The 20,353-nt window shown below is 46.5% G+C and overlaps 1 protein-coding gene across 1 annotated transcript in view; it reads left to right on the plus strand.

Moving 5' to 3' along the window:
- Window positions 1–13,661: 13,661 nt before the first annotated feature.
- The window catches only part of GUCY1A1 (guanylate cyclase 1 soluble subunit alpha 1), a 31,956-nt gene continuing 25,264 nt past the window's right edge, over window positions 13,662–20,353 (plus strand). The window contains exon 1 of the mRNA XM_088528077.1: window positions 13,662–13,685. The gene's annotated coding sequence lies outside the window, so the exon portion shown is untranslated. The remainder of the gene's footprint in view (window positions 13,686–20,353) is intronic.

A 20,353-nucleotide genomic window follows, 5' to 3' on the forward strand; every position in this document is an offset into this window, starting at 1 on the left:
TTGCTCTTCCCAAAGGTGCCCCCACAGCCCCCGTGGGTAGATCACGAGGTCTGAACTCACAGACTATAGCTTGGGAGCCCTGGGGCTCGTGGCTGCTTTGCGGACACCAAGCTGACCCGGTGATGGGACCCGCTGCTCCGTTCTAGCCCGTGGCTCTATCACAAGTCACCTGGGAACGGCCAGTCCTTTTTCCTAAAGCCGATCTGCTGTGGAAAGCGGCGCCGCGGGCGCCTGCAGCAGCAGCGCACGGGGAGGAGGCGGTGGGCACGCTGGTCGGCGCGGCCTGCGCGGTGCGGCGCACGGGCTGCGTGTGCATGGCCACCCCGCGCGGCACGGCAGCAGCGCAGAGCCCCGGGGACGTCCCTGCGCCGCGGAGCACCCAGCAGCGCGCACGGATGGACGGGGCCGCGGGGCATTGGCGTCGGCCCACGCTGCGGCCTGCCAAGTGATGGAATTTGCCCCGGGTACGCAAATGGTTACATTTTCTACACGTTTATCACAATATTGAGCACATTTCCCTGCTCAGGTTTACAAAGCAGCTTGCCTACGTGCTCGTCCCTCCGCAGGCTGAGGCTGGAGTTTGTCCGTGAACCTGGAGCGCACCGATCCGAACAGCGCACGGAGCAGCGTTCCTCAAAAGCCGTTCGGGAGGTCTCTGCACATGACTGAGTGCCAGAAGCAGCAGAAAGGACAAACCCCCTCTGAATGTTGGGTCTTTTTTTAACTTAGCTTCGCTTCCTTCTTTCTGGGAAATTTTGCATGTGGTTATTCTGCTGGTGGTTTATAGAAAGGAGATCAAGCAGCAGAACCAAGAATATTTAGAATTATTTCATTTTCTTTCCCTTTCACACAGGCTGCTTTCTGTCTGTTCGGTTTAATATTTATTTCTGCAGTTTCTAGTAAATTTATGACCTTGTAAATTCAGCCAAAGGTCTGCCATTCATATGTGTTTTCTAGTTTATGGTTGATAATAAGGATTCTACAGGTCAAGAATTTCTGTTAATTACACAAATAGAAGCAGCAGCCCAAAGATTATGAGTCTTCATAAGATTCTGAGTCTTCAGTAACTTCTATGAAATGTATTTATCTTTTGTAGGCAACACTGATGAAGTTCCTGGCATTTCAGCAATCACCAGGTACACATGCCATGCCCTCTGATCAAAATTTACTGTTAAATTTCCACAGTGTTTTGGTATTTTTAGATTTTCTTTTAGCCTCAGATTCTAGAGTCAAAGGTTACACCAAAATCTCACTTTCCAACTGAAAAACAGAAGTCAGACAGAATAATGTAATAAATTTTTGAAAGCTATTTAAAATATTTTTCTTATTAAGCTAACATAATAAATATTTGCAATTTAAACCCTTCTTTGTAATGTATGGGACCAGCAATATTACCAGCAGACTTGATGATCACAACAATTAGCTCTGTTATTTCTCTAGGAGCTTCGGTGAAAGCCAAAATTTGGACTTATTATGCAAGAGCCATGTGTTGATCTTCTAAGTACCTCAAGGGAGGCAGTGAGGAGGATGGGGCGGCCTCTTTTCGCTGGTGGCCACCGACAGAACTAGAGGAAACGGCCGCAAACTGAAACACCAAAAGTTCCACAGGAACTTAAGGAAAAATTTCTGAACAGTGAGGGTGCCAGAGCCCTGGAACAGGTTGCCCAGAGAGGTTGTGGAGTCTCCTTCTCTGGAGATCTTCAAACCCGCTTGGACGCAGTCCTGTGCCACGTGCTCTAGGTGACCCTGCGTGTGCAGGGGTTGGACTAGGTGACCTCGAGAGGTCCCTGTCAACCTACAGCAGCTGCTTTCAGCCCACGTTTGTGCCCAGGCGCAGCAAGGTCAGCAGCTGGGTGTTGAAGGCCAGAAGTCACGAAAGTGCGTGATGCTCTGAAATATCATTAAAGAAGCGAAAGGGACAGACTCCAGAGGGTGGATGTGCTGTGTCCATGGCACTGCAGATGGTGGATGTGCCGTGTCCATGGCGCTCCAGAGGGTGGATGTGCCGTGTCCATGGAGCTCCAGAAGGTTGATGTGCCGTGTCCATGGCGCTCCAGAGGGTGGATGTGCCGTGTCCATGGAGCTCCAGAAGGTTGATGCGCCGTGTCCATGGCGCTCCAGAGGGTGGATGTGCCGTGTCCATGGCGCTCCAGAGGGTGGATGTGCCGTGTCCATGGCACTGCAGATGGTGGATGTGCCGTGTCCATGGCGCTCCAGAAGGTTGATGCGCCGTGTCCATGGCGCTCCAGAGGGTGGATGTGCCGTGTCCATGGAGCTCCAGAAGGTTGATGTGCTGTGTCCATGGCACTGCAGATGGTGGATGTGCCGTGTCCATGGCGCTCCAGAAGGCTGATGTGCCGTGTCCATGGCGCTCCAGAGGGTGGATGTGCCGTGTCCATGGCGCTCCAGAAGGTTGATGCGCCGTGTCCATGGCACTCCAGAAGGCTGATGTGCCATGTCCATGGCGCTCCAGAGGGTGGATGCGCCGTGTCCATGGCGCTCCAGAAGGTTGATGCGCCGTGTCCATGGCACTCCAGAAGGCTGATGTGCCATGTCCATGGCGCTCCAGAGGGTGGATGCGCCGTGTCCATGGCGCTCCAGAGGGTGGATGCGCCGTGTCCATGGCGCTCCAGAAGGTGGATATGCCGTGTCCATGGCGCTCCAGAGGGTGGATGTGCCGTGTCCATGGCGCTCCAGAAGGCTGATGTGCCGTGTCCATGGCGCTCCAGAAGGTTGATGTGCCGTGTCCATGGCGCTCCAGAGGGTTGATGTGCCGTGTCCATGGCGCTCCAGAAGGCTGATGCGCCGTGTCCATGGCGCTCCAGAGGGTGGATGTGCCGTGTCCATGGCGCTCCAGAAGGTTGATGCGCCGTGTCCATGGCGCTCCAGAGGGTGGATGTGCCGTGTCCATGGCGCTCCAGAAGGTTGATGTGCCGTGTCCATGGCGCTCCAGAGGGTGGATGTGCCGTGTCCATGGCGCTCCAGAAGGTTGATGCGCCGTGTCCATGGCAAGGCGTCTTGCTGACATCCATGAAGCAGCCTGTCTCGCTGTGCTAAGTGGGATATTTTGCACCACGCTCTCCGAAATACAGATGGGAATATGACAGGTACAAAAAAGTGCTGGCACCCAAGATGATAAAGAAAAAATATTTTTTCCTGATGACTAAAAGCCTTTATCTCTCTTTCAATAGAGTCCCTTTTGAAATTGCACAATAGGCTTTCAAATAGGACCCATCAGTGCTTCTGTTCAATTAGTATATTCAATTGTCTATCTCACAAAGCAATATATTTCCCATAGAAGAGCATAATTACTTTTTTAAATGTACTTTTCTACTGGGTTTATTTTCTTTTAACTAAGAAAAAAATAATCCATTCTCAACCATATAATCTATTACAATTGAACATAGAAAAATATATTCACTGAACCAAAACCAAAGTTAATAAACTAATTCATCATTCCAAGATTCAGGGGACAGTTTTGGGGGCAAGAGGCCCGGAAGCTGCACGAAACAGAGTGAGTCGGTGCACTTTGGGGCTGCTGACTTCATCTGCCTGAAATGTGTTTTTCTGTGGTTTCGCATTGGTGATTCCTAGCAAAAGATGCTACATCTTGAAAATCTGAAATTATTTTGCCCCTTCTTCTCTGAAAACTTGCTCAAAGAATATTATTTGTATAATTATATATGTCATTTTATATATTTAATTACATATTTTGATAGATTTGCATTTATTTTTGTCCTTCTTCCATCAGCTACAGCAAACTAGCTCAAATTCTATCTGCGCTTTTATCAAGACATTAAAATGTTTTTGCTGGGTTTGGTTCAGGGCATGAATAGAACTGCCTGATTGATTTAATATGCAAATATTACACACACACACACAAATAAAGCATAGATAGAAATATGACATTTAGTCTGAACACCAGTTTCTGACAGATCAGTTAGCAATCATCACAAAAAGGTGATGACAACCTTACTTAATATTTAAAATAGCACAGGATAACACTGAAAACTGCATCATATGGAGTCATTCTGCTTTGACAGGGATGATTTTTTTTAACTCTTTACTTGTGAGAACTTGTCATTTTGTTCATTTGTCATTTACTTAGTCTCCCCCAAATATGGGTTGATTATTTAAAAATATTTTGCAGCCCTCTTTTCCCTCCTCGTGTTCAGGGCCATGTTGACATTTTCCAAAATGAGACACAGGCAGAGCAGGGAATTTCTCTGTGGCTGGAGTTCTCGTTGGTTTTGTTGTTGAGCTTATAATTCTCATTTAGTCTTTCCTGAATTTAAAGGAACAAATAAGCAAATAGCAAGGAATTCCATAATATAAATTTAATTGTTATTCAGTGTCCTCCTTTTCTAGCTGATTCCATAAGCACAGCAGGAAGTAAAACAGCCCGTTCAAGAGTCTCTCGCATTTCGCTGTGCATCTGCACGCTGGTTAGGCAGCAGTTATGGAAGGCAGCCCTTCCACGCACACCTCCCACCCTCCGCAGCCACGGACAGCCCATTCTGAGCACGACCCCAGCGTTCACCTGGGAACGCCAGATCCGACCACTCAACGTGTGGACAAAATGCCCTGGATAATAAAGTAAAACTGGCACGTTAGAAAGGAACTGACTGACTAATGGAAATATATAGACAAAAAATAGATGGGAGATTGGCATCTTTTCCCTCATCAGCCTTTTGCAGAATGATGTTTAAAACAAACAGATCTTTCATGCTTTGATTAGAAGACAACTTACTGCCCCATCCTGTTCAGTTCATTATCAAGGGGTAATGACTATTTCTCTGCAGTGTCTCAAGTACTCACACAAGATCATAAATCATAAGATATTTAGGAACAGTCATTGGATTTTTCCCTCCTCCTATATTAACATCTAAAATTAGGAACATAGCTTTTAAATTGCATATATTCTTCTGTGATTTTTCAAGGCATCAAGCACCTTTTGCCTCTTTATCTCAAATTCACCCACCTGTGAATGTGCTGTTTTAAATATGCTCCTTTGTGAACAGTCCCTGCTATTACTGGATGCACGGATGGGTCCGTGTCATGCTTGGAGCCAAGGCAGGAAATTGGAATCTTTCAGATTCCTGCTGGAAAGTCACCTAGCGATATCAGCTGTTGCTTCACAGCTCCTCACTCTCGGAGAGGGGCACACAGCAAACCTCCACACTCTGCTCTCACCTGCAGATCTATTCCTGCAGTCTCACATTTATGGATTTCTGCAACATGACACCACGAACCGCAAACTAGCACTGTCAGAGAAAGACTTAGAAAAGGCTCTTTTGCAGCACCAATGACAAAATGCCCCGGGGGACAGCAGCAGGTTGGGCACTGAGGTGATGTATTATAACTGCAGTAGAATTAAAGCACATCGACGAAACCTCGCCCCTGCTCAGAGGAATTCCTCGTGCACATCAACTGTCTTGTCACGAGATCTTTGCATTACTACGAACTCGGTGCTAACACTAAGAATAAAAGAAACTAAGCTGGGCAATAGCATCTCAATTTTGATTGTGGCTACTAGGAAAAAAAGTGATTATGGTAAAGCCCTCCCAGGAAAAGAAAAAAGGAAAAGAGAAAAGTTCTATCTTTCAGCTAATTCCTGAAAAAGGCAAGATTATTTTTTCCACATGAACTTTTCTGAACAGTTACAAACAATCCATTCACTACAGACCTGATCATGAACTGGACCACAGGCCTGTGCAGGCGAGGGAGGATCCCAACCACCTCCTGTAGGCATTTAGCAGGTGCAGGGGCAGAGCAGGCGTTGCTGGGCTTTTTGCCTTGTGGGGAGGGAATATACTGATGTTTTAGGAGATTATCTGACTCTAGAAACGCTTCTGCCGTGCATCAGTAAGTGTTACCTGGTAGGCTGACTCGCAGGGTTACCTAGTTTTGAACCAGGAAAACTCACATTGCCCTGTGCTGCAAAAAAAAAATCTCTCATTCAACAATTACTTGCCTGAGGCTGAGGATGAATCAGGAGGAGTAACAAAAGGCAGATTCATAAAGCAACTGCCTCCCTGTTTGGAAACGTTAGCGTCCAGGTCATTGCATGCTGCCTATCCATTCCTCTTATTCCACAATTTTACCAGCTTCCTCTTATCAGTAGAATTATTTTTTTTTTAGAAAATGCAGAAATGGATACTTTTGGAAAATTGTATTCAGGGCATTTGCATTTATAGATATAAACAAAACTAAACTATTATGTTTCAATTATACCTGAAGTCTTATTTCACATCAAAAAATGAGAAATGAGAAAGGAAACGGCTGCCTGGGTTCATGCCTTGCACAGCAACATGAGGCTGCTGCTCTTCATGCAGCTGTTGGAGGAGGGAAGCGCCACCTCCACGACGCCAGGGTGATTTCTGCTTTCCAGAGCTTGCTAAATTAAACGCTTTTTAAAAAGGGAGGGCAGGTAAGCCTCTCTGTGTGAGCATTTTCTCCCTGGTTCTGAAACATGTTTCTGTATTTGCACATATATATACTGGGAAGGTTATTAATAAGTGTTTGGACCAAGGAATCACAGAGAATCACAGAGAATCCCAGAATGGCTGAGGTTGGAAGGGACCTCTAGAGATCATCTAGTCCAACCCCTGCTCAAGCAGGGACACCCAGAGCACAAACCTAAGCAGACCAGAAAAGACTTGGATCACAAAAATATCTATTTTTTTTGCTTCTGTTTGTTCTGTTTTCCTTTTCCTGAGATAATCCTGAGACAGTTATTCCCAAAGATAATTAAATAGGCTCTAGGGTTGGAAGGCATTTAGAAAGAGCAGCTGTCCCGTGCCGCCTCCAAGGGCACCAGCGGTGTCTGTGCATCTCCCTGCTAACAGAGGTCCCTGGATCCGGGCAGCTCCGGCCCTGGCGCCTGCCCGCGCGAGCGGAGCGGGGCCTCGTGGCCCGTCCCGGGGCTCCACCTGCCCTGCAGCCCCTCTCCTGCCCCGCGGCTGAAGGGTTTCCTTGGCTCCCTTGGGAGGACGCGTGGCCCAGCCACCCAAAACTGCTCTACAGTGGCGCTGTTCAGGACATCTCCATGCGAGCCAGTTATCGTAAAAATTAACAACATCAAAAACACTTTTGAGGCTACTTATTATAAAGATTAATAATATCAAAATAACACTGCTGAAGCTTTATGGAGTTATTTTGCTCAGCTATGTGTCTGCTTGACTTGATTAGAAACAGACCTCTGCCCATTCCATGCTTTCTAGTAAAAGAGATTCAACATTACCTAAGATTTAGAGATTGCAGTATAAAATTCAGATGGTAGAGCAACCTATCCAGGACTAAAAATATTACTTCTTAATACGGTAACGAGCTACCTGTTTTGTCCTCAGTTACCTTAATTTTCTTTATAATCTTAAGTTAAATCACGCCACTATTTCATTTTCTTCTCCTGGATCCTGCGGAGATGCTCTCGCTGTGTGAAGAGCGCTGTCCTTACAGATTATATCCCTCCAATCCACCATGGCCATATTTTTCCCAAAGAATGCCTTAAACTTGACTGTTACCAGTTAGGAATTCTGTTGTCCATGATCTAAATATTCCTGTTGTAAACTGTTGACTGTTCTAAAAAAGATCTTTCGCCTGAAGAAACTTCTATCTTGAATACATTCAGCTAAGATTTCTGTGCTCTCGAATGGCAAGACCATAGTCTATAAAATCTCTGCAGACTTTGAATAAACAGCACACTGACCTTTCTGTGCTTTAAGCCTTGTCAACTGCAGAGCGTATCTATCACTACGCTGCACTTTCCATCTCGATCCTGCACATTTTGGAGATAATCAAACTACAGAACGGTTTAGTCTCTGCAGATGATGGAATATTCTGCCATTAAAACCCAAGGTCAGACCAGGGAATCAGAAATAATGCCTGAGCATGATGGCAATGGGCCATGGAGACACATTGGCGCAGTGACACTGCTCAGCGCGGTCCCCGCTCTGCTCTCCCTGCCAGCCTCACCCACAGCGCGGGCAGCGCCGTGCGGCACGGGGCACTAAAACGCTCCCGGGATCATGGTCGGGCATCAGTAAAAGCCTTCCCGTCTTGCAGCCCGTGCTTCTATTTTCTCCTTTTGGAGTCTCTCCCGATACCCTGGTGAGCAGCAGTTTGAGGAGCACAAGCCCCGCAGCACAGGGATGTGTTCTGCCTCGTAGCAAAGGCAGCTGCTTTTGTTGTAACCTGGCAGTGGAGGGTTTCATACAAAGTTAATGTGTATGCAAGGTGAAATCCAGAAGCACAAGAAGGAAACCACTCAAGTGCCACTGCTCTCTTTTCGCTATTCACAGCCTTTGTTCACCTCTATTTTTATCTGTTATCAAGTACTACTTCTTGCTATTCACAGTCTTTGTTCACCTGTATTTTTATCTGTTATCAAGTACTACCTCTTCTGGCTTTTCAGAACTTGCCTCTCTTTTCTCCCTATTATTCTGGCTCTAGTTATTATATGAACTCAGTTTCAGATTTCCTTTTTTTTGTCTTCTTATTGCCATATTTAATTATTCAAAATTGAGGGTGTGTTGCTTTGTACGGATTCTATACTAAAAATCTATTTAGATTTATTCCAACAGGTGAACGAGGAGGTCTCCAGCACAAAAGGAGTGTCGAGCTCGTTACAGGACAATGTGCATTGCAAAGAGCTAATTCTTTCTGATGAATGCGGCTGTAAGGTAAAGGTTCATGCCTGATAAAAATTAAAAAAGACGATTTTTGCAGAAATATGGGACAAGATAAAAATGACTTTAGAAAGTCTTTGAGTGGGGTAAAATACATTTATATATGTGTGTGTGTCTATATGTACGAAAAAGCTTTTTATGTTACAGAAGGTCGAAGCTCAATGTGCTCAACGTGTATCAACCTGAGCAAACACACCGATGACGATGTCCCTTCACGCGCAGTTAGTGCCTGCCAGAGCCACGTCGTGGTACGTGCAGAGTGCTGCTCACTGGCGTGGTGCGCTGAGCTTCATCCACAGAGAGGACTGGGAATGTTTCCCTGTGATCATTCTGTCCGAAGCGTCCCGCTCCGGCACACGGAGGTTCCTTTGGCAGCTCTCCGTTAGCCACTCTGTTCCCATCACCTCCATGCAGTGAATACATTATACCTTACCACAAAATGAAAATGAGAATAAAGAAGCTATGACAAAAAAAGGCAAGTTGCCTGACAATAGCCTGCACTATTGCCAGGAAGCAAAATGGAAAAGACTGAATTTTGATTTTCTTTTTCTCCATATAAATTTTGAGCTAGGTCCCCATTATTGGTCTATGATTTCTCTGACTACATGTGCTGAGGTTACTGAGGTCACTCCAGCTCAGTATGTATTCACATTTACCAAAATTAAACTGCACAGTTTAACTCGGATCTTTGCAGGATTTTTTCTGATGAATGGGAAAGTGAAGATCAGTATGTTCTTTTTGGCACAAATATCAAGACTATTCAGACACTTCCAGCATTCAATGACCAAGGTTCTCCTGGTTATAATTTCCTTTCTACGTTGTCCATTCACTTTAATTTCATGTGAACCCGGACAAGAGAGATCCATCTTAAACGATCAGGAAATCCAAGAGCAAACTCTGACATAAGAAACCTTATCTTGTTTGCAATATAGTCAGTCATGGCTGGTAACCAGAGTAAGGAAGAACCTCTTATCTGTACAAACGAGTGTTTGCAGAACTGTGGTCAATCTAACTCTATCAAAACAAAGTTCTTGCTTTCTAAATGACAATGATTTAGTATTGCATTCCACTGCCTTTTGCCACAGGAGAGTTTGTGGAATAAAGTCCTCTTAACTACTCACACTAGCTTCCCACAAAATCAAGAGTGGACACAGATGTTTGCAAATCAGCACCTAAAAGAGAAGGTTCATGACACTGCTCAAGAATGTTTTTGTGAGTGATTGTATCTGCAGGAAATTGAGAGATTATGTATCTAGGAAGTTGGATCTTCTTGGCATACGTTTGTACTCTCATAGCATCCAAACAGAAGAAACGACTGGAACCCGCTGCACTTGACATAACACAAACACTCTCCTCAACAAGGAGTGAACGAGTAAATTCTGTAATGGCATAATTATGAGACTGTTTAATTTAGAAGATCAGAGACTGAAATATTGAGTCAGAACTCCTGTGGTGCCCCAGAATAATCCTTGATCTGATTGGCAATAATGCTAAGGCACCAGACAAAATGAGCACCTCAGATGGGAGTGCCAATCTGTACACATTTTGTTTTCATCTTGCAGCAATATACTTAAGATTTGGATTCTTTAGACATACTTGTGGACTGTAGGAAGGGTCACATTAAAGTAGTGGGTTATACATTATATATGTTTTCAATACTGATCACAAAGAAGTTTTTTTTTTCTGTATAATAACTTAATTACAATATCAGTGAAAGGCTAATGGATAAATCAGTCTGGAATAGCTGCATTGCCTTGGCATGTTTTTCACCAGTACCTAATGCTTGTATTTCCACTAGTGTTGTTCCTTGGCTATAAAAAATGCATTGAGTAGATGCATTGAATCAACTTTTATATATCAAGTTTCACCTAAATAGATACCAAAACTTTTTCTAGGCTTGAATAACTAACTGTACCTGCAGGGATCACGCTGTGAACCAGAAAACAAGACATGAAAAGGCCTCTAAGCATTGTAGTGTAAATGTCCTATGGGGTTGCTGCTGGCAGCCCTGGTTCCCCGCGGGAGCAGCGTGCAGCTCCCTGCCCGCGGAGGCTGCACGCGGATGGAACCAGGCGCAGGAGCAGAGCGCGTCCCCACGACGGCAGGGCCAGCAGGGCACGCACCGGGGAGCTGGAAACAGCCGCGTGTGGAGCGCACGGCGCGGACACAGCCAGTGTTTAGCACAGCGCATGACAGGCGTTTCATAACAACTACTCCGGACAGGAAGGATGCCATAACAATTTAAGCTAGAGGAGGATGCAGGGAGTTTGCAATTACCCAAGCTGGAACTCGTATTTTAAGCAGAGAGCTTCCTAAACATGACTCCAAAAGTGAATGAAACTTGTCCTCCGGCCAAATGTTGCGTGCTGCTTCCTGATTTAAAAAGCAGTATTAATAATTGATATGTAATAATAAGTATTACACCTATTTTGTGACTGAAAACAAGAATTCTGAGAAAGCAGCCCTGCCCGGCAGGGGCTGCCCAGGTATCTCCGGAGGCCCCTTCCAAGCCCGGCGCTCCCAGCCGCAGCCTGGGGACCTTCCCGCGCGGCCGCAGCGGAGGTGCCGAGTGTGAGCGCTGCCTCCGCGGTGCCCCTGCTCCGGAGAGCTGCAGCGGGACACGGAGCGGCTGCTGAACGGCACCTTGGCACTGCAGCTGTGCTCTGAGTGAGGACGTTCCTGTATTTGAACGGCACCTTGGCACTGCCAGCTGTGCTCTGAGTGAGGACGTTCTTGTATTTGAACGGCACCTTGGCACTGCAGCTGTGCTCTGAGTGAGGACGTTCCTGTATTTGAACGGCACCTTGGCATTGCCAGCTGTGCTCTGAGTGAGGACGTTCCTGTATTTGAACGGCACCTTGGCACTGCAGCTGTGCTCTGAGTGAGGACGTTCTTGTATTTGAACGGCACCTTGGCATTGCAGCTGTGCTCTGAGTGAGGACGTTCCTGTATTTGAACGGCACCTTGGCATTGCAGCTGTGCTCTGAGTGAGGACGTTCCTGTATTTGAACGGCACCTTGGCATTGCAGCTGTGCTCTGAGTGAGGACGTTCTTGTATTTGAACGGCACCTTGGCATTGCAGCTGTGCTCTGAGTGAGGACGTTCCTGTATTTGAACGGCACCTTGGCACTGCAGCTGTGCTCTGAGTGAGGACGTTCTTGTATTTGAACGGCACCTTGGCATTGCAGCTGTGCTCTGAGTGAGGACGTTCCTGTATTTGAACGGCACCTTGGCATTGCAGCTGTGCTCTGAGTGAGGACGTTCCTGTATTTGAACGGCACCTTGGCATTGCCAGCTGTGCTCTGAGTGAGGACGTTCCTGTATTTGAACGGCACCTTGGCATTGCCAGCTGTGCTCTGAGTGAGGACGTTCCTGTATTTGAACGGCACCTTGGCATTGCAGCTATGCTCTGAGTGAGGACGTTCTTGTATTTGAACGGCACCTTGGCATTGCCAGCTGTGCTCTGAGTGAGGATGTTCCTGTATTTGATGGCAAATACACTTAACATAATTGCACCTAGTCTGCACATGGTCAAAACGGTCAAAAAGAGACCTTTAATTTAAAGAGGAAACTGAAGAATATACAGCCATTTTAAAGTGTACCGTAACTGTTTCATGATGGAACCATGGTATTTTCCAGTATTTGCAAGATTCTACAAAAGAAATGTAACCTACCTAATTTTGTTTTGAGTGCTAACTTTTCAATGGCTACAGTGAAGTTAAATGAATACTGCCTTAGATTAAAATTTCCAGAGATATCATTTGAGTATTATTTTATTCTTTCAGATCCTTACTGCAAAGATGTTGTACGTAAGGCTTTTCTTAGTCTTTTATTTGGTACAAATCCACGTGCCAGCACTAGCACACACAATCATTGATGTGATAGTGTCATTTCACTAGCCTTTAGGCACTGGTGACCCAGCTACTCACCAAATGTGCCAATTCCCCTCTGCTGCAGCTGTCTGGCATTCGTTTGCTGGCCGGGGCACAGCGGGTTTACACTGCAGTTCTCACCATCTCCGGATTCGCACAGTGCGTGCTGGAATAGGCCTTCTCCCAGCAGCACCAGCTCTCACTCCTTCTCGGTTCCGTGGGTTGACTGGAATTTATTTATACCTATTTATAGCAGGTGCCTGGAGGAGTCCAGGTGGCAAAGACGATCCTGTAACTTCTGGAGAAGAGCTGGCTCCCTGCAGCCAGAAAATGGAAGCTGAACAGCAAGCACCAGGGTGGCTGGCGGACAGGGACAACGGACACGACTACACCTCGCCTTGAGACCAGTCTTCGTCTCTGGAAGCGACAGTCTGTGTCAGTAAGCCGTCCATCAATACAGCCATTACCCGAGGTACGCCATGCCCCGGACTATTAAACATTTAGCCAAGCTTCACATTGCCCCTCAAGAATTTTTCAGGTATGGCAACAACTGGGCTGTGGCAGATTGTTTTCATCATAGTAACCGCCTGGCAGTGGAAGGAATTCATAAGCTGCTTTTTCATAAGCAGTGCCAGCTGTCCCGGCCCGGCACAACAACCGTTTCTGACTCCTGGTCTCCAATAGTCTGATGCTACAGTACTTGTGGTGATTTAGATGCTACAGTACTTGTGGTGATCTAGACCTACTGGGCTTCTCCTCCCTTGATTTTGCTGCTGGCAAAAATTTGCTCTTGAACGAGTTAGGAGCCTTTTGTCCTGAGCATCTCTACGAAAACGGTTTTATGTGTCCTGAATCGATCTTAACGTGGTGTCTCCATGTCCAGAAGGCGCTGGAGGCGTTCTTGTTTTGGGGGCTCCCGCGGCGGGGCCGCGGCTACCCCGCCGCGGGGGCCCCCAAAACAAGGCGCCCGTTGCCCCCCGGTGCCGGTCCCGGTTCTGGTGCCGGTGCCGCCCTCGGCGCCTCCCGCCCCGGCGCTGATTGGGCCCGCGGGGAGGCGCCTCCCGCCGGGCGGCCCCGCTGCCCAAATACACCTTGGTTGGCGGGCGGCGCGGAGCCCCGCGCCATGGTGAGTGCGCGGAGCGGGGCGCGGAGCGGGGCGCGGACCCTGGACAGCGCTGGGCGGCGGCGCGCGGCGAGCCGAGCCGAGCCGAGCCGAGCCGAGCCGAGCCGAGCCGAGCCGGGCGGCTCTCGCCCCGCCGCGCTCCGCGGTTCGCTGCGACTCCTGCGTTGCTGCGCGCAGAGCGCGCGTTCGGGAAGCGCTGCTGGCGCAGGGATCCTCTCCGCTACGCACATCTGGACAGGCGAGCAGCTTTCCTCTCTGCCGTAAGGATGCACTTTCGCGTCGCTCCCGCGCTCTGCCCGGGGGCTCCGTTTCTGCGCCCAAAATGGCTGTGTGTTCCGAGGTGGTGCCTGTAGCGCGGTGGCTCTGTGAGCACAAAGGATGAACGCGCACAGGAGAGCCGAGATGCAGCGGGAGAGCAGGAGGGGGCAGCGCAGCGCGGGGCAGCGCGCGGAGCCGCTGCGGGGCCGCCCCGGGCCGCGGGGGATCCCCGGAGCTGCGGGGCCAGCAGGGACAAAAGGGAATTTCGTGTCCTCACGCTTCCCATTCGGAAGTGTCCGGACTTCGGAGCACTGGATGGGTGTCTTTCTTTTTTTTTTTTTTCCCTCTAAGAATGCTTAATTTGTAACAAAACAAGGCTGGGTGTTAATTATCTTGCCCATAGTAGAACTACGTGTTTTACTTATTTGGAAATGGCCTGACCTACAGTTTTTCCTAAGGCAAAACTCCCAGTGGAGCCACTCCCTTTTCTTGTAGTTAGGATAGAGCAAAATTTTGTTTCCAAATCATGGGATGCAGAAGCAGAGAGACATGCACTTTAAATTACATAAATGGGTCTTTTTTTAACTGCATTTCTAGGGCTGGGGGTAAAAGATGGATTCCAGTGACAGAATGGTTTTAATAATTAGCCATGAGAGAATTTAAGGCAATTAAGCAACCAGGGAGGATGTGCAAACAGGCAGTAACCGCAGTCCTGGGGAGCTCTGGGCGCCGCGAGGAAGTTTCCCCCTTGGAGAGTGCAGGAGGTTCTGCAGCGCGTGGCAAGGAGCGAGAACGAAGCTGAGCGATAGTGTAATGGCAATGCAGAGACTGCTGGGCTCCCCGGCGCACCAGGGAGAAGCAGCTCCTGAGATCTTGCTGAGCCGCCACAAGTAAGAAAGGAGAAATCACGTCTAGAGATCTCTTGTTTGTGTTTGTGTTTGTTTTGTAGCCTACAGCTACTGTGAGTCATGACAGTGCAGAATCATGAAGCAAACGTCACAGGAGAAAGTGAGGAAGTTTGCTCGAAAGCGCTTTGTACCCTGGCTGGCACAATCCAGAAAATGGCTCAGCGGCCCTTCTGCCGCTGGGCCAGCTGCTGCCTGCGCGCTCACTTCAATTATGCAATTAAGTTTTCAATCAAAAACACCTTTAGAAATGAGAACCCAAAGTCAATATTTGTATCGTGTCTGTAAAAAGCAAATACATAAGGGAAAAAAGCCTCGAATATTTGTCTAATTCTGATTAAAGTTTTTTAAATAATCTGTCTTTAAGCAGACAGTTTATGCCAGTCTGTTTCAAGACAGATCCCATAGTGAAATACCCAAAACATCAGCAACATAATCCAAACCTCACTATGTCATGTACTAATTGGTATATAGCCATAGCCATTATGAAGATATTTGCCATCTATCCAAAATACAAAATTAAGGCAAGGAAGCAGAACAAGCAGTCTCATCACAGGGTTGTCTACAGCAAACATGATTATTTCTCCTTTTACTAAGAGTGGGTGTTAAGATCAAAAGATTTTACAAATTATGCCTTAATTTAAAAGGAAACACATATTACAAAGTGTGTGGCACTATTTGCATCTACTGTGTAGATACACAGCAATTTGCATTTTGTATACAAATTTATTTATGCAAGAATATTTCAATAGGGGTAAAACTAATTCTTTTAAAATAGTTATTGGAAACTATAGGATATGAATTAGGGAATTTTACTGTAGTGATATCTAGTGGTACACTGCATATTTGATTTCAGTAGTAAACTGAGCTGTTCACAGCTGCCCTTAGAGTTTCTTTGCTGGAATTCCTTGAGCATTTTGTACTATCTTCTCTTTTAATGTCTTTACTGTCTACAGGTTTATTAAAATTTACTGCATTTATTCAAGAATGTTAGCATTGCATTTAAGATTCTTAGCACATAAATGTTAAAGTAAGCCAGATCTCGGATCCTGTGGCATTGCTTTGATGATTTCTTCCTGCATGTTTTGAATATCTGAGATGTAGCAGTAAGTCTTCAGTGACACAGATCAATCTGTGGTAGAGAATCAAATTTATCACTGAATAGGTAGGATACCTTTAAGTCTATGTTTGGAGGTTACGCCTTCATCCAAGGAAGCAACAATATTCGAGACACAATTTAATCTTAAAAATCCAACAGGTTTTAAGTGCATGTGTATGTACGTCTTGGGCTAGGGCTTAAGCCTGTAATTTTGTTGTAATAAAGACAGCAAATTTGCTAGACAGACAGCAGCTTCTTGATTAGGGTTTTGTCCACTGAGTCACTTGCAATGAAATAATTGAAAGACCATATTAACACCCCTAATGGAGCGTTCTGCTCGTCAAACAGGCATTGATTTCTGTTGATCCGGTATCTTGCTGTTCTTCCAGGCCCTCGGTCCCCCTGTTGCTCAGTGCTCTGTGCGAGCTGCTCCGCGCTCCCTTCGTGCTGTTTGCCAAGGAGTGCAGGTGCCACTGCTGTCAGCTGGTCCAGCTGGAACAAGGATGTTCTCTAGGAATTCGTTTTCCTTAAGCGCAGAGACCTCTCCAAGCGCTCCTCATTGCCTCAGACCTCCGTTTTAGAGCTTCTACTGGCCTTTAGCCTTTGGGAGAACCTTGCCCTATCAGGGCACTTTTTTTTGTGGGGTTCACTTGCACTTAGTTTTCATTCACATTTCTGATGACACCCTCGTTCTGTTAAGTGCAGTCAATGTCCCTGCTAAGAATATACTGCTTTCACATTTAACTGCAGAGTCTTTTGACTAATGTTGCGCTGCCCCCTTCTACAGCGCAGAGCCTCACCGCTACCCTCCTCCTTGAACCTGGCGTAATGTGCTAACCAGCATTCTTGATTTGTCTGCTCTTTCTCCTTATACTGGCTCTTTTGTCTTACTTAAAGCTATGCTGTGGATTATTTTTATCTGTGCATTCCCCTTAGAAGTAGCTCTTCCAAAATGAACGGTGTCCTGCTAGCAGAAGTATTCAAGCAAGGCAGCCCCTCACACGGGTCAGCACCGTTTCTTGCAGGCATCAAGCAGGCCTTGAGGACATCGATGTGAGAAGGCGGCTGTGACCCCAGCTCCCATTTGTGAGGGAGGACTTCTCTAGTGAGCCCTCGGACGTGCTTTCCACGCTCGTGTGCTCGCCCGGCTGTGCTGGGGAGGCGGTGCTGTTCCCCATGGGTGCTGTAGCCCCCTCTCCGTCCTAGAGGAAGAGGAGGATCCCCGGGAAATCCTGGGGAGCTGCATCCCAGCAAGGGGCTTTGGGGCTCGCAGCTGTCTGGGCTGTCTTGGGACTGCCCAGACCTTGAGCTTTATACGTAGCTATGCCCGGTGGTTGTTCCAGCTCAGTCCATGTAGAAAATAGGTCAGCCATGCAGTGCTTTAGTTGTGTGGGCTGTAGTCCAGAAGGCAGGGTGTGGGCATCGTCGTGGAGGGGACGGAGGCAGGCCCAAAGATGTTATCAAGCGCTGGGGAGTCCGGCCCTCGGACAGCTACTGCAGCGCGGAGGAAAGGGAATATGCCATGCGAGTCATCCAGCTGTTTCAGCGTGCGCAGAAAGTACTTGCTATAAGGCGTCATTCCAAAATCCTTCCGTTATTTTCCCCTCAGATGGAAACTGAAATCAATATACACTTATGATGGGAATCTCTTCATTAAGCACATTCTAAAGATATTCAGAACAAAAACATCTGACTCTTTTGGGGAAATACGCATTGTGGGGATCCTCCTGGTGGATCTAGTAATTCCAGTGCAATGCCATAATGTCACAGACTGCAGGGGTAGTAAAATTGGTGGTTTCTGGGATACCACACGCCATGGTAGCTGCTAAACTCCCCAGTTATGTTAGCACGATGGTTTTGGAGACCTCAGGTGCAGGTTTCTTTATGGGGCGTTAGGCAGCAGTGTGTTGTGTAGAGACAACTGCCTTTCTAATGCTGCCCAAGGTAACCGCGTGTTTGATTTCATCGGAATCTTGCGTTTCACTTGGCGCTTGACGCAGATGGAACCGACAGGAGCTGTTGGGGAGAGCCCATTTCCCTGGCGAGCCGCCGCACGCACGAGCCCTTCCCACGCCACGGAGCACGAGCGAACGGCTGCCCCGCCGCGCCTCCCAGCCGGCTGCCTGCAGGGAGAAACGAGGGGGGTCGATTGCCCCAATTCTGTTTATGATCTGAAAACACCAGAGCAGCCAGCTGCTGCCTTCCCGCTCCTCGGGAGGGGACTGCCTGCACTGCAGCTCTGTGGCTCCTGAGTCCTCACTGCAGGCACCCTGCAGTCCAAAACACTCCTTGCAGTTCCAGTGCTATTTAAAATAGCACTGCTAAAAATGGACAAATTTCCATGTCTTTGGAGAAAGCACATATCATTCTAACTTTTAATTTCCTTTTTTTTTTCCTTGCCTAAATTGTCTTCCTAGTTGTCTGTCTGCACTGGAAAGCTGAATCTACTTGCCCCAGGTTGAGGGAAAAAAATTGGTGGAATGAAACATTGTTCCAATTTTGGTGAAAATAGCCTAAGTCAACAGAAGTATATTTAGGAGTAGAATTTTAACATTTCCAAAGAATGATCTGAAGGGAAGGATAGTTTCGTGGTTTAAGAAATTTAGTAAAACTTTTGGTTAATGTGCAACCTATTTTCTCCTTGTGGTTTTCAGGAAAACACAACAGGAATAATTAAAATTAATCTTACATTAAATAAAATACTTTAATTGATGCCATTAAAGATAAGGCTTCCCAAACTGGTTATATGGTATTAATAAAACCAACTAAGAGGAAATGCTTTTCTCTTAAATGAAAATATAGGGCCTTGATGCAATGAAGAGAGAGTGAGAGAATGTAGTTAGCGCTGATGAAAGTTAGGCACAAAGCCACAGGCTGAGGATCCCTGCAAGAATGCAAAAATTATTTACTTTTCCCTTGTAGAGATGTACAAGTGATTTGTTCCAACACTTACATTTTTACTCTGGCTACAAAGATTAGTAAGATTTGACTTGGTTTTGTAAATCATTCAGATCTAATAAATTACTGGCCAAAGAACTTATGCAAGTTTATTCAAGGGATCCGGACTGCGTTCTCTCCTGCAGTCGTCCCTCAGTGATATCCAACACGCCAACATGCATTCTGTGCCTCACTTCCCCACTCTAGAAGAGTCCGAGTGGCATTTCCTCTCATATCCCATTTTTCTGTCTTAGCTATTCAGATGCTAAGTCCTTCAGGTCAAACACTGTACTTTAGTATATGTTTTTGTATGGCCCCTGATGATAGTTTTGGCCTTCGGAGAGGTTAAAACAAACAAATAATCCACCTAGCAATGGCAAGAGAGAAAAAACACCAGCTCCAGCAAAATTCATGAAAATCTTAGCACAGTTTCTCAGCTGAGCAACCTGTCCAAGAAGCATAAATTACACCAGACAGAAGCTTAAACAAGAATATTTCAGTTTAAGCAAAGACTCCAAAAGAATTTTTATATGTTGACCAAGTAGCAATCTCACTGATTGAATGGTGGCCTACGTGATTGCTAAGAGGTAATTCAGTAGTTCCTGTCCCAGCCAAAAGCACTCACTTGTGTGCAGGAAATGGAATAACATAGAGGAGATCAATCTTTCCGTCATGAGTTAGGCATGGCTTGCAAAATATTGTTTTAGTGAGGCTCATGGGGAGGAGCTCTCTCTGTAGTTAGACGCTGAAGAGCTCCAGCTGCCCTGGACGTGCGCATGGACGTAGCGGAGCCCGGCGCTTTGCAGGTCTCTCTGTGAGAGATGCGGTGCGGCGCTATCCGTAGGGTAACTAATTGACCCTCACCGTGGTCAATTTTAGAAACAAGGGACACATGGCTTAGTCAAAGTTGGAAATGCGCAAGTGTCTTGTGCTTGAGATAATGGTGGGCATTCTGACAGAGTAAATATTATTCTCTTAGAAGAGCAGACACTGGCACTAGAAAATATGTGCATGGTTTTTACTGTTGATTAATATAGTATATGAAATATGGTTTCATTATATCTTATCTCCAGACTCTCTCCGAAAATGATTTGCAGTTCTAAGCAATACAGAAATAGATTTAAACAATATAAGAGGGGAATTAAAGGTAAAAGAATCTTTTCAAGTAGGACTTGAATCAGTAAAGAGCAAGAAGAAGCAGAGGGAGAGATAAAGGGTTATTTTTTTCTATGTAGCAAAAGCTATAACAGAGCTGCCTGCTCCAGCTGGGCACAGATTTTGGTTAACAATAAATTGGAATAGGGGAAAAAGGAGATAAAATTTGAAAGCAGCAGTGTCAGAAAAGCTCCTTGTGGTGTTGATACCGTTTAATAAAAGATACAGCTGGAGTTTTATTGCAGTTGCTATGATGCATTATATAGAAAATGGTTGGCCAATCTAATGCTGGCTGAAATATGCAAGAAATAGCGTTC

This window comes from Tinamus guttatus, unplaced genomic scaffold, assembly GCF_059628265.1.
Source record: "Tinamus guttatus ecotype Peru unplaced genomic scaffold, ASM5962826v1 Tinamus_guttatus_pri_ptg000301l, whole genome shotgun sequence".
NCBI classification, from domain to species: Eukaryota; Metazoa; Chordata; class Aves; order Tinamiformes; family Tinamidae; genus Tinamus; species Tinamus guttatus.